We start from the raw sequence: 13,063 nt of genomic DNA, 5'->3' as shown, positions 1-13,063 counted from the left end.
CAGGAGCGCCGGACAGTCACGATGAGAACGGCTTAGACCTGCTGTCGGATAATTCTCGGGATATCACCCCTGCATGAGCCCCAGACCTAAATCCGGAGCAGACTGCGTGGCCCAAGGACGGGCGGATGGACCCCACCCCGCCGGCTGCACATTCATCGACGGTAGAGCCGAACACATGCCTCACTTCTAAGGAAGCCTGTGACTCCGGACCCCCGGACTTGTATCTGGTTGTAGATTCCAGTCCGCGCGCTCCCGAGCCCGCCGAGCTTGGTTGGGCATCGGTGATGGAGTTTGCCGCTGCGGATATCTTCCAGCACTCGCCCTTTGGCGACATGCTGAATTCATTAAAGTCTCTCTCTTTGTCAGGAGGCTCTCGGCCGAACTATGTCCGGCTCGAGTGGGAGGCTAGCGACGAAGGAATTCGTTGCCCACCCACCACCTACTTCATATCCATGGTCTATGATTTGACCAACGTGCTTGACTTCGACTCCGAAGACATCGACGGTATGGACGATGATGCAGGAGAAGTATAGGAACCACCGCTCACAGGGCGGTGGACAGCCACCTCCTCATACGATATATATATGGTGGACACTCCGAAAGAAGCGATGAGGCAATGGAGGATAACCCCTCCAAGAAAAAAGCAAAGCATGGGCGTCGCCAGCGCCGCTCCAAGCCCCGCCACAGCAATACCAGCACCGGAGACGAAAACAATCCGGACGGTGCCGAAGATGAATACAACCCCGATCAGCCCGCCTTCGATCAGGACGAGCAGGAAGATGGGCAGGACAGCCCAGATGAACAAGCGATGGACGGGTATCCGGAGGAGGACAACTACATGCCCCCTCCTAAGATGAGATTAGCCTCGGCATCGACGAGTTCGGCGTGCCTGAGGACCCCGTGGAGTAGGAGTGCTTCAAGCGCCGGCTTATAGCCACTGCGAGGAGCCTAAAAAGGAAGCAACAACAGCTCAAAGCTGACCAAGATTTGCTTGTGGACAGATGGGCCAAGGTCCTAGCCACCAAGAAATACAAACTCGACCACCCCGAAAAAGGGCGCGCACGGCATAATTCGCTACCCTAACCTAAGAAGGAGAACCCAAGGCACATACCCCGACGTCAACTCACCACAACGGTCCAAGACAATACGAAGGATACACGAAGAGGCATCCTCAAGCCTCGGCACAATTGTCATAAATGTCAAGTCAGGGAAGTTGGTGCCAAATCCAGCAACTCCCAGTCCGGTCAGTGGACAAAGAACAGCTCAAGCCTATCCGGCTCGAGCAACACACTCAATCAACCATGTGAAATTCATGGTACTCCTAAAAGGACGGCCAAGCAAACCAATAGAGAATGCCGGATCCTCAAAACAAAGTGGCCGGCCGTGTGCCGGAAGCAAGGAGGGGAGGAGTCCAACAACGGAGAGGTCAAAAGATCCTCTAGATCATAAAAGTACGGCCGATCTCCCCCGATCACATCAACCGTCCGGACAATATCAACCACAACAATTTAATTGCAGTACCTCTAGACCTAGAGGTCTGGGGGCTCCATCTCACATAGAGCCCCCGCGGGCATGAAGCCACAAATAACATCTTGTAAAAGATGCCAGGTGCAAAGGACAAGTTTTATTGGCCCACCACTCTAACGGTTGTCTTCGGATCACCAAAAAATGCCACGCCAAAGAATAATTCTTCGGCACCTTCCCCTCATACGGTAATTTACCATATGTTAACGGGACAAACCACGTTGACTAGATTCCACATGGTAAACCATTAGGCCAACCCCGTGTGATATAATCACACCTATGGGCAAGGCCGAACCCCGCCCTTAGAGTGGAAATCATACCGCTGCCGGAGTAACGAGTCATGCCTGCCTATCAAAATTTTGATATGACAGCCAACTATCCGGACACCAACTGAGGATTCCGTGCTACTTCACAGTATAACGGCCGGGTTAACCAGGTTCCGATCAGGAACCCTCGGACAAACCACACGAGGACGTTTAGCTGCCCTCAAGTATTTGCCCTTACAAACTAACTTTGACGCAGAACAAGATTGGCGACGTGGAATCGGCCCGGGCACACAAGGGAAGGAACACGTAAGTGAACCCCCCCCGAAAGAAGGCAGTCCGGATTCACTTCAGATCCACTCACAGACCCCTCTAGTCCGGCCATGACAGGTTCCGCCAAAAACACCACTTTTCATAATCATAAATCATACTCATATGCATAGACATATCATCCTACTACAATGCGTAGACTTAAATAAAACTTACCGGCCGTCGTTTCTCGTCGACGCCTCTTTGTCAAAAACGTCACCCACGCCTTGTGTTATGCCCGATTATGCTAGGGGCTTCATAGTACAGCAATAAAGTCCGACCACCTTTTCGGTCGCTCGGCACCCCGAACTTATAGCACTATATGCATCAGCTCCGAATCATGTCTTGGGTCATTGGTTGGGTTTACCCGGCTCCCATGTTTTGGTACCTTACGTTCTGCCCCATCGGCTAAGGTAGCACTAGGAGAACTACTGCGATTGTGTCCTGGTTCTGCCGGACGAGCACCTTAGTAGAGAAAGCCGAAAACCGACTGTCATGATACAGCGAGAGCTGGTCAGCTGTTCGAGAGGTTGTAAAATCCTTAAAGATTTATTCCACATAATGCCATTATAAATGCAGAGTGCGACGGATCGTCCTCTGATCAGGCGCCAATAGAGCCCCTAGTGCGGCCTTCCAAACACTAGGGGCTGCGCCGACCATACTCGAATTCCTATGGCTAAGTGAGAGTGGTAAAGCCCTATAGTCCGGTTGCCTGGTTCATGCTGAGGAACACCTCCTTAAAAGGACCTAGCCTGGGATAAAGAGTGTTCAGGTATATCCTGAACACCCCCGTATTTCTTTCGTGGGGGCAGAAGCCGACGACTGGCCAACTCTCAGGATTTACATACACTAAACAAACGCACATGAAGAACAAATGTTCAAAAAAAACATGCAATAAATAATAAAAGTGCCATTATCCCATATTACAAAGAACGACACGAATGCCCTCAGGGAAATATAATGTCTTTGGTACACTTATCCGCCACAAGGTGGGGTCCCTTCAGTACACCTTCATAGTACAGCTCGGGCTTGCGGTGCTCCTTACCCTCTGGCGGCCCCTCAGTTATCAACTTCTCCGCATCAAGCTTCCCCCAATGCACTTTCGCATGGGTAAACACCATGCATGCACCCTCTATACAGACCGATCACTTAATAGCATCAAGCCAAGGGCAAGAGCCCACAATCCGCTTCACAAGTCCGAAGTAACTGCTCGGAATTGGCTCCGCGGGCCATAGCTAGACAACCAAGTCCTTCACGGCTAGTTCGGCCGCCTGGTGCAGTCCGACCAACTGCTTCAGCTAATTGAAAAAGGGCACCGGATAGTTCGGCGCCAAATACTGCGACCGGAAATCCCTCTCCACAGACTTCTTCTCCTCGGTCCGGTAGAATTGGGCGGCATATGATATACTGCGAGGCAGATCTGCAACCGCCCCTGGAAAAACAAGAATTCAGCTTGTCGCTTAGAGTTCTCCCCATTATCATGGAAAAATGGCCATGAATACAAAAGGCTTTACCAGCCGCAATCTTCCGGGCCTCCTGAGTGTCCCGCACAGCACCTCAGGCTTCTTCCCGAGCATCCTCCGTGGCTTGGAGAGCTTGGGCAAGTTCGGATTCTTTCCCTACTAGACTCTGCTCCAAGCCCTCGCTTTTCTTCACAGCCTCCTGGAGCTCTCGCTCAGCTGCGATGACCATGGCCTCATGTTTCTCACGAAGTGCCTGTTCGGCGGCAGCCTTCTCGTTGGCATCAGCCACAGCCTTCTTCAGTGCCTCATATTCGGCACTCGCTCCTAGAGCATACAATACAAATACTTTTCACTAGGCACAATTACTCATTCATGCCGAATTCAAGACAATGTTTCAACATACCTTGCTTGTCCTCCAATTGCTTCTTTACACGGCCAAGTTCTTCTTCGGCCCATTCCAGGCTCTGCTTCAGTCCGGACACTTCCGCACTATGAGCGGCCGTCTTCTCTGCAGACGCCTGTTTTCACACAAAGGGGTATACGTCATTAACAAAGGCTCCTGCAAAAGCAGGGGATTTGATCCCCTGTCCGGCTCTTTATCTCTTTCGCCGGACAGTGTATCAGGGGCTACTACTCATATTATGACAATTCCTCAAAGGTTTCTTAGAAAACATACCTCAAAGGCCTTTATCAGGCCAAGGCAGGACTCATTTAGCCCGCTCTCGGCGGACTGAATCTTGTCAATCACCGCACCCATGAGGGTCCGATGTTCATCGACGTAGACGCGCTCTTTAACGTTGTCGATAGACCGCCAGGCAGCTCTGCTTGGACAGAGGTTGCCGGCGAAGTAGGCAAGCCGCCCACCGTCGAAGATGGCTGCTCGCCAGATCCTGGAGCCTTAGTGGTCTCCAAGACCTTGTCCGGCTGTGGTCCGAACCCGAGATCGCCCCCACCGTCGACACGCCGGGGGGCCGCCGCCCTCGTGTGTCCGGCCCCAGAGACATGCCTCCCCTGGTCCGGGCCTCATTGAGAGGACACCTCAGTGTTGCGCCTGGACTTTGGGGAAGGGGCCTCTGGAGGTGTCTCGACCGCCAAAGCATCGGAGCTCAGTGAATCCTCTGATGAGGACTGTCCGGCGCGAGACCTCGCCGAGCTGTATGAAATATGGAGACAGTTAAAACTACTATACCCAAACGACCCTGGATGCATATGCGTGTTCGGATGTCGGATACTTACGACTTTTCCAGGGGCTGGGCCCTCGGATCCCACTCCGGGCTGTTATCGGTAGCCGTGGTGGATGCCTCTGGGTGGGAACCTCTCCCCCTCTTGGGCGATTCGGCCTCCAGGGACAAGGAAGCCGACCTCTTCTTCCCACCTCCAGAGTAAGGCCCGTCCTCCTCTGCTTCCTCCTCTTCGTCTTTGGAAGAAGGATGGTCGCTGGAGTTTTTAGATTTTGCGTCCGAAACCTCGCGGCGACGGAGGCCACTCCGGGTGTTTTTGACCTTCTTGGAGGCCTCTTTCTTTGGCGCCTCGTAAGGCGCAGGGACCAGCATCTTTGTCAGAAGAGGTCTGGCAGTTCCTCCGGCAGCGGGGCCGGACAATTTATCCGCTCCACCTTTTTATCCATCCCTGGGGTCATGATAAAGCATGATAAAAATGTCTCCGTCAGGACATGCCAACTGAAGCATGGATGGACAGAGCATAGCTGTAACTTACCGGGCTTGCAGAATGGGATAATTGATACCCACGGTCCTCGGCGGAGCCCGGCCATGATTTGCCGGACTTAAAGAACACCTTCCAGATATCCTTGTGGGAGGAATCATAGAGCTCCCAAAGGGTTTGGTGCTCAGTTGGGTCATACTCCCACAAATTGCAGGCTCGACGCTGGCAAGGGAGAACCAGGCGAACTAACATCACCTGGACTACGTCGACGAGCTTGATGTCCTTGTCGACCACACTCTGGACGCGCGTCTGGACCAGTTCGGGCCTTTCTTGGGCCAGGACGTGAGCCGCAGGGGGGCTCCGGATCTCAACTCGGGAGCTGCAGCCCACTTTTTGCCGCCCGGTTCGGTAATATAGAACCACCGCTGCTGCCACTCCTTGACGGAGTCATTGAAGGCACCCGTCCGCCAAACGACCTTGGGCATCTTGCTCACCATGGCACCGCCGCACTCGGTGTGCTCGCCACTCACCACCTTGGGCTTCACATTGAAAATCTTCAGCCACAGGCCGAAGTGAGGTGAAATCCGGAGAAAAGCCTCACACACGATGATGAACGTCAAGATATTGAGGAAAGAATTGGAGGAAAGATCATGAAAATCAATCCCATAGTAATGCATGACTCCGCGAACAAATGGGTGAAGGGGAAACTCGAGCCCGCGAAAAAAATGGGGAAGAAACACGACTCTCTCGTGAGGCTCCGGAGTAGGGACAACCTGTTCCACCGGTGGGAGACGGTGGCCAATCTTCTTGGCCAGGTACCCGGCCTCCCGGAGCCTCTTGATATCCCTCTCTTGGACGGTAGAGGCCATCCATCTGCCTCCTGCTCTAGATCCAGACATATTTGGAAAACCTCTCTTCAATGGAAAAGAAGAATGTTTGGGCATTAGGGCTCGAACAGAGGGGAATGGGCTAGCGGAAGGAGAAGGCGTGGGTAAAGAGGAAGAGACCTTATCTCTTTATAGAGACGGTAAAAGCTTTTTGCGCCTCCCCACTTGCCTGGTGGAACCCGCTCGCTCCCCACTCGCCGCGATTAGCGGTAGGGTTGGATTACCCATACCTGTATTGATGAGAATCCCACAATAAGGGGACATGATCTCTGCTATGGCAAAACGGGCAGAGGAAACTGCCTCGCGACATGCGCTATGGCTGGTTGTGGGAAAACGGTTCGAATAATGACCCAACCGTAATGACATATCACGTCGTCTAAAAAGTTGTCAGCTGAAATATCATTCTCTCTACGGTGGTATGTGACGATCATTTTGTAGATCCGGACACGGTCTACGTGTTCTATAATCACTTTGGAGTATTCGGAGATGGAACCCGCCTTGCAATGCCGAAGACAAGACTGCACACTGGACTCATCGTCATTGAAGCCTGGTTCAGGGGCTACTGAGGGAATCCTAGATTGGGGGTATCCAGATGGCCGGACTATGTACTTCGTTCGGACTATTGGAGCGTGAAGATACAAGACTCAAGACTCCGTCCCGTGTCCGGATGGGACTCTCCTTTGCGTGGAAGACAAGCTTGGCGATCCGGATATTGTATTTCCTTCCTTGTAACTGACTCCGTGTAAACCCTAGCCCTCTCCGGTGTCTATATAAACTGGAGAGGTTGGTCCTTAGAAGGCCGATCACAATTACAATCATAGTCATCATAGGCTAGCTTCTAGGGTTTAGCCTCTACGATCTCGTGGTAGATCTACTCTTGTACTACTCATATCATCAATATTAATCAAGCAGGAAGTAGGGTTTTACCTCCATCGAGAGGGCCTGAACCTGGGTAAACATTGTGTCCCTTGCTTCCTGTTACCATCAGCCTAAGACGCACAGATCGGGACCCCCTACCCGAGATCCGTCGGTTTTGACACCGACACACGGCGCAACAAACATAAGCGACGGAACAACATCGACAACACTGAAGACACGACAGTCAACGCCGGATTTAGTGGCTCCAAATCTGGTCAGCGGAAAAAGGCGTTTAAAAGAAACAACTAGGGACCATCTAGTTTAGACTACATACTTGAACGCCCGTGCCAAATTCATGGCACCCCGGATAATCCAGCAAACCACACTAATAGAGACTGCTGGGTGTTCAAATAGGCCAGTAAAATAAACGCCAAAAACAAGGACAAGGGGCTGCATAGCGACGATGACGAGGAGCCCCGGCGTCCGAACACGGGGGGACAAAAGAAATTCCCTCCCCAGGTGAAAACGGTCAACATGATCTACGCCACTCACATTCCCAAACGGGAACGAAAGCGAGCACTGAGGGACGTCTATGCGATGGAGCCAGTCGCCCCAAAATTCAACCCATGGTCAGCCTGTCCGATCACCTTTGATCGTAGGGATCACCCTACCAGCATCCGTCATGGCGGTTCAGCCGCATTGGTAGTAGACCCAATCATTGACGGATTTCACCTCACAATAGTCCTTATGGACGGAGGCAGCAGCCTGAACCTGCTTTATCAGGACACAGTGCGCAAAATGGGCATCGACCCTTGGAGGATCAAGCCCACAAAAACCACCTTCAAAGGTGTAATTCCAGGAGTAGAGGCTCGTTGCATGGGCTCCATAACACTGGAAGTGGTCTTCGAATCACCAGATAACTTCCGAAGCGAGGAGTTAATCTTCGATATCATCCCTTTCCGTAGTGGTTATCACGCACTGCTTAGACGAACCACATTTGCTCGATTTAATGTGGTACCTCACTATGCATACCACAAGCTCAAGATGCCAGGACCTCGCAGGGTCATAACAGTTAACGGAAACATGGACCGCTCTCTCCGTACAGAGGAGCATACTGCAGCCCTCGCGGCGGAAGTACAATGCAACCTTCTCCGGCAAACCACCAATCCGGCGGCAACAACCTTGAACGTCGTCAAGCGAGTCCGGAATACCCCGCAACAGGATCGCCAGGCACGCCAAGAGTGCGACTAGCAGTCTGGCCTCCGCTCCAGCCCCATTAAGGCAGCACTCATGCCGCGCATACACAATTACGCACTCAAAATATCATGGGCATAGGCGGAGGCGCAATAGTGCGGTTCAGCCGCAACATACTTTAATAACCCTCTCTATCTTTCAGGACCCTGCTTCGGGGCAGCCTCTTCAGAAGAGACGGATTTTCGGACTTTCACAGGAGAGAAATCCAAGGAGGGAAAAGACTTTACGCACAAAAGGAATACCCAGGTGGAATCTATTCACGATCGTTATACCTGTCTTATATATCTACATACGGCCCGCCCTTGGATAGGACATGTCAAATAGTCCTATTTACCTCTGCTTAATGCATTCATTGTAAACATATGCTTAGACGTATTATACATCATTGGGAGATTATATATAGCGTTAGCTTATTATTCCTATCCGCACACTTTTTCTATAAATGTTTATTTACTATTGCATCCGTACACTTTGGTACGTTCAGTTTGCCAGGGGCTTCCTATGGCGCCCCTTAATATGGCAAGACAAGTCCGAACACTTTCGACTGTGCGGCACCCCGAACTTATAGCATTATATGCACCAGCTCCGAATCATGTGTTGGGTCAATAGTTGGGTTAGCCCGGCTCCCTTGTTTTGGTACCTTACATCCCGTTATATCAGCTAAGGTAGCGCAGGGAGAACTACTATGAGTGTGTCCCGGTTCTCTCGGACAAACACCTCGGTAGAGAAAGCCGAAAACTGACCGGCATGATTCGGCGAGAGCTGGTCACTGTTTGAGAGGTTTTAAAATCCTTAAAGATTTTTTCCGCTTTAGGCGAGGAATCGTCCTCGTCCGATCTAGGCGTATGTAGCGCCCCAATTTGGCTTTCCGAATTCTAGGGGCTTCGACGAAATTTAAAATTATAGACTTGTATGGCTAAGTGATAGTTATAAAGCCGCATAGTCCGATTGCCTTGTTCGCTGCGCCAAACACCTCCTTTAGGGACCAAATATTTGGATAAAGAGTGTCTGGATTTTCCACGAACACCCAGTACTAGTTATGTGGGGGCGGAAGCCGACGACTGGCCTACTTCCGGAATTTTATAAACAGCCGCACAGAGGGTAATATTTTAAATCAACAAATTGCTATATAGCACAAATAACTTCGTCTTCATATTACAAATACGAAAGGAGTAGATTCACTCAAAGATCGTGTCCTTGGTACATTCATCAGCCATGAGGCGAGCACCTTTCATAACGGCATCATAATATTTTTCGGGACAGGAATGTGCCTTGCCCTCCAGCGGTCCATCCTTCACCAGTTTCTCAGCATCCAGCTTGCCCCAGTGCACCTTCGCACGGGCAAAGGCCCGACGGGCACCCTCAACACAAACGGATCGCTTGATCACTTCCAGCCGTGGATAGGCATTCACCATCTGCTTTATCAGGCCAAAGTAGCTGCCGGGCAAGGGCTCACCAGGCCACATCCGGACTATGAAATCTTTCATAGCCACTTCGGCCGCCCTGTGGAGTTCAACCAGTTGCTTCAATTGGTCACTTAGAGGCATCAGATGTTCGGCTCCAGCATACTGGGACCTGAACAACTTCTCTGTTGAGATCCCCTCTTCGGCACGGTAGAACTCCGCGGCATTTGATATGCTGCGTGGCAGATCTGCGAATGCCCCTGGAGAGCTCCGAATTTGGGTAAGTAAAAGAAACGTCTCCTCCACATGCTTGCTTTGCATAAAAAATGTCTTACCCGCCGCTATCTTCTTGGCCGCCTGGATTTCCTGCTGAGTCTTTTCGGCTTCGGCCTTGGCGTCTTTCATACTCGCAAGGGCCTTCGCAAGCTCAGACTCCTTCGTCTTGAGGTCACGCTCCAAGGACTCGAACTTCTTGCCGAGCTCCTGGAGCTCTTGCTATACCTCGCCCACCCTAGCATCCTGCTTTTCGCACTCAATGTGCTCCATGGCCGCCTTGTCTTTAGCCTCGGACAACGCTTTCTTCAGGGATGCCACTTCGGCTGTGGCCACTATTACAAAGTCACGACACTTTGTTGTTAAAATCATCAATTTTGTCTATTCTTTATGATATGTGAATAGGGTATCACTCACCTTTGTTCTCTTCGAGCTATCTCTTCGTGAGGCCGAGCTCTCCCTGGGCCTGCTCTAGGTCCCGTTTGAGTCCGGCGACCTCGGCCGTGCAGGCAGCAATGGCAACCAGCACCGCCTGCTTATTAACATAAGACACCTAATATTAGAATCCTGCGGATTAAAATTGACCCTCCGTTTGGCTTTTCTTTCCAAACACCCAACGCAGTATCAGGGGCTACTACCTATCGGGTGATAATTTCACACATTTTTGATTACTTACCTCAAAGCCTGTTAGGAGGCTGGTGCAGGCTTCGGTTAGTCCGCTCTTGGCAGACAGAACCTTCTGAATCACCGCACTCATAAGAGTGTGGTGCTCTTCATCCATGGAAGCGCCGCGAAGCGCTTCCAGCAGACTATCCGACGCCTCTGGCATAATGGAAGTCATCGACATGGACGGCCCGCCCGCCTTAGTAGGGGGCTGCCTGCCCGAATCCGGAGCCTTTGGAGGTTCCGGTACAGTGTCCGGCTGGGAGCTCGACTTGCTGCGGCTCCCGTCGGCACAATCTGTAGGGATCTTGTGTCCCATGTGCCCGGCGTCTGGGATTTCGCCTTGGGGCGTCTCCAGAGTCGCCTCCCCTTGCTCAGGGAGCCTTTGGGATAACACCTCTGTGTCATCCGCAGGCCGAGGGGAAGTGGCCGTTGGAAGCGTATTCATCACCGAATCTCTCAAAGACAATCTGAAGAGGATACCTCGGGATGGGCCCTGGGCGGACTGCATATGCGTGTTCGGCGTTATAACAGACTATCAAGCAAAGTCGCATTAAAATACAACAGAAGTGTAGATACTTACGATCTTACGAGGGGCTTCCCCCTGGGCAGCCACTCCTCCTCGATGTAGGCGCCCGTAGTGGAGTAATCCAGAAGGGAAGTTTCCCTTCTTGGGCGTCCTAGCCTCCCCCTCTGGGGCGGTTTTCCTTTTCTTCTCCTTCCCAGTGCGGGGAGGTGGAATTTCTTCGTGACCCACCCCCCCGCCTCAGCGGGAGGAATCCGCCTCGTCGTCCTCGGACGACAAGCCTATGACGGCCTTGCACCGGGGACCTTTCCTGGTCCCCTGGGCCGCCCTCTTAGATCCTTCGGCCTCCCCAGATGGGGCGGCCCTTTCCTTTTCCTTCTCCTCCTCCCCTTCATGGGAGGAGTGTGCCTCATCGTCTTCGGACGAGGCGTCCGGTGCGACCTTATGCCGGAGACCCTTTCTGGTCCCCGGGGCCTTCTTTTCGGCCTTCTTCTCCGGCACCTTATAGGGCGCCGGGACTAGCATCTCCATCAGGAGAACGGTCGCCGGACCTTCTGGCAATGGAGCCGGACAGTCGATCCGCTCCGCCGTCTGTACATACTCCTGATTAAGTACACACGATAACGTGAGATCCTCCCATGAGTATGCTGGGAAAACTACATCTGGTAATGGTTAGAAAACTCACCGGACGGTGGGGCCGCGTGGCGTGGAGTCCGCGGTCCTCGGACGTGGGAGGAGGTGTTTCAGAACCCTTGAACAGCACCTTCCATGCGTCCTTGAGTGTCATGCCGTAGAGCTCTTGGAGTGTCTGGTGTTCGGCCAGAACAAACTCCCACAGATTAAAAGCCCATCTTTGGCACGGAAGAATTCAGCGGACAAGCATGACCTGGACTATGTTGACAAGCTTGATGTTCTTGTCAATCATATTCTTGATACAGTTCTGAAGTCCGGTCAGCTCCCCAGGCTCGCCCCAGGCCAGGCCCTTCTTTTCCCAGGAGGTGAGCCGCATGGGAATTCCAGATCGGAATTCGGGGGGCCGCCGCCCAGTTGCTATCGCGCGGCTCGATGATGTAGAACCACGCCGATTGCCATCCTTACACAGTCTCTGCAAAGGAGCCGTCAAGCCAGGTAACGTTGGGCATCTTGCCCACCATGGCGCCTCCGCACTCCGCTTGCTGGCCACTTACGATCTTCGGCTTCACGCAGAAGATTCGTAGCCACAAGCCGAAGTGAGGCTTGATACGGAGGAAGTCCTCGCACACAACGATGAATGCTGATATGTTGAGAACAAAGTTTGGGGCTAGATCATGGAAGTCCAGCCCATAGTAAAACATGAGCCCGCGGACGAAGGGATGAAGTGGAAATCCCAGTCCACGGATGAAGTGGGCAAGGAACACGACCCTCTTGTGGGGTCCCGGAATCGGAATGATCTGCCCTGCGTTCGGTAGACGGCGCGCAATATCTGCGGCCAAGTATCCAGCCGACCGGAGCTTAGTTATGTGATCCTCCTTCACGGTGGAGGCCACCCACTTGCCCCCTTTTCCGGACATGTTTGTGTAGAGAAGGTATGAACTAGGGTGCTGGAGCTCGAGGGTGCGAGAATGGATAAGCAGAGGAGGAAGAAGGCGTGGGTGAAAATGGGAAAATCCTTATCCCTTTATAGAGGCGACGAGAGTGGTGCGCCTCCCCACTTGCCTGTTGAAGATCGCTTACTTCCCAAGCGCCGCGATTGATGGTGCGGTTGGGTTACCCATGCCTGTATTGATGTGAATCCCGTGATAAGGGGACATGATCTCTACTTCGACAAGACGTGCCGAGGAAACCGCCTCGCAATATGCGTTGTGGCTGGTTGTGGGAAAACGGTTTGAATAATGACTTGACCGTAGTGTCATGTCATGTTGTCTGAAGTTGTCAGCAGATTACATTTGTGGAATATCATTGTTTCTACGATGGTATGTGAAGATCATCTTGCAAATCC

The sequence above is a fragment of the Triticum aestivum genome, chromosome 5B (assembly GCF_018294505.1).
Source record: "Triticum aestivum cultivar Chinese Spring chromosome 5B, IWGSC CS RefSeq v2.1, whole genome shotgun sequence".
In the NCBI taxonomy this organism is placed as follows: Eukaryota; Viridiplantae; Streptophyta; class Magnoliopsida; order Poales; family Poaceae; genus Triticum; species Triticum aestivum.
This window is presented reverse-complemented; position numbering follows the sequence as displayed.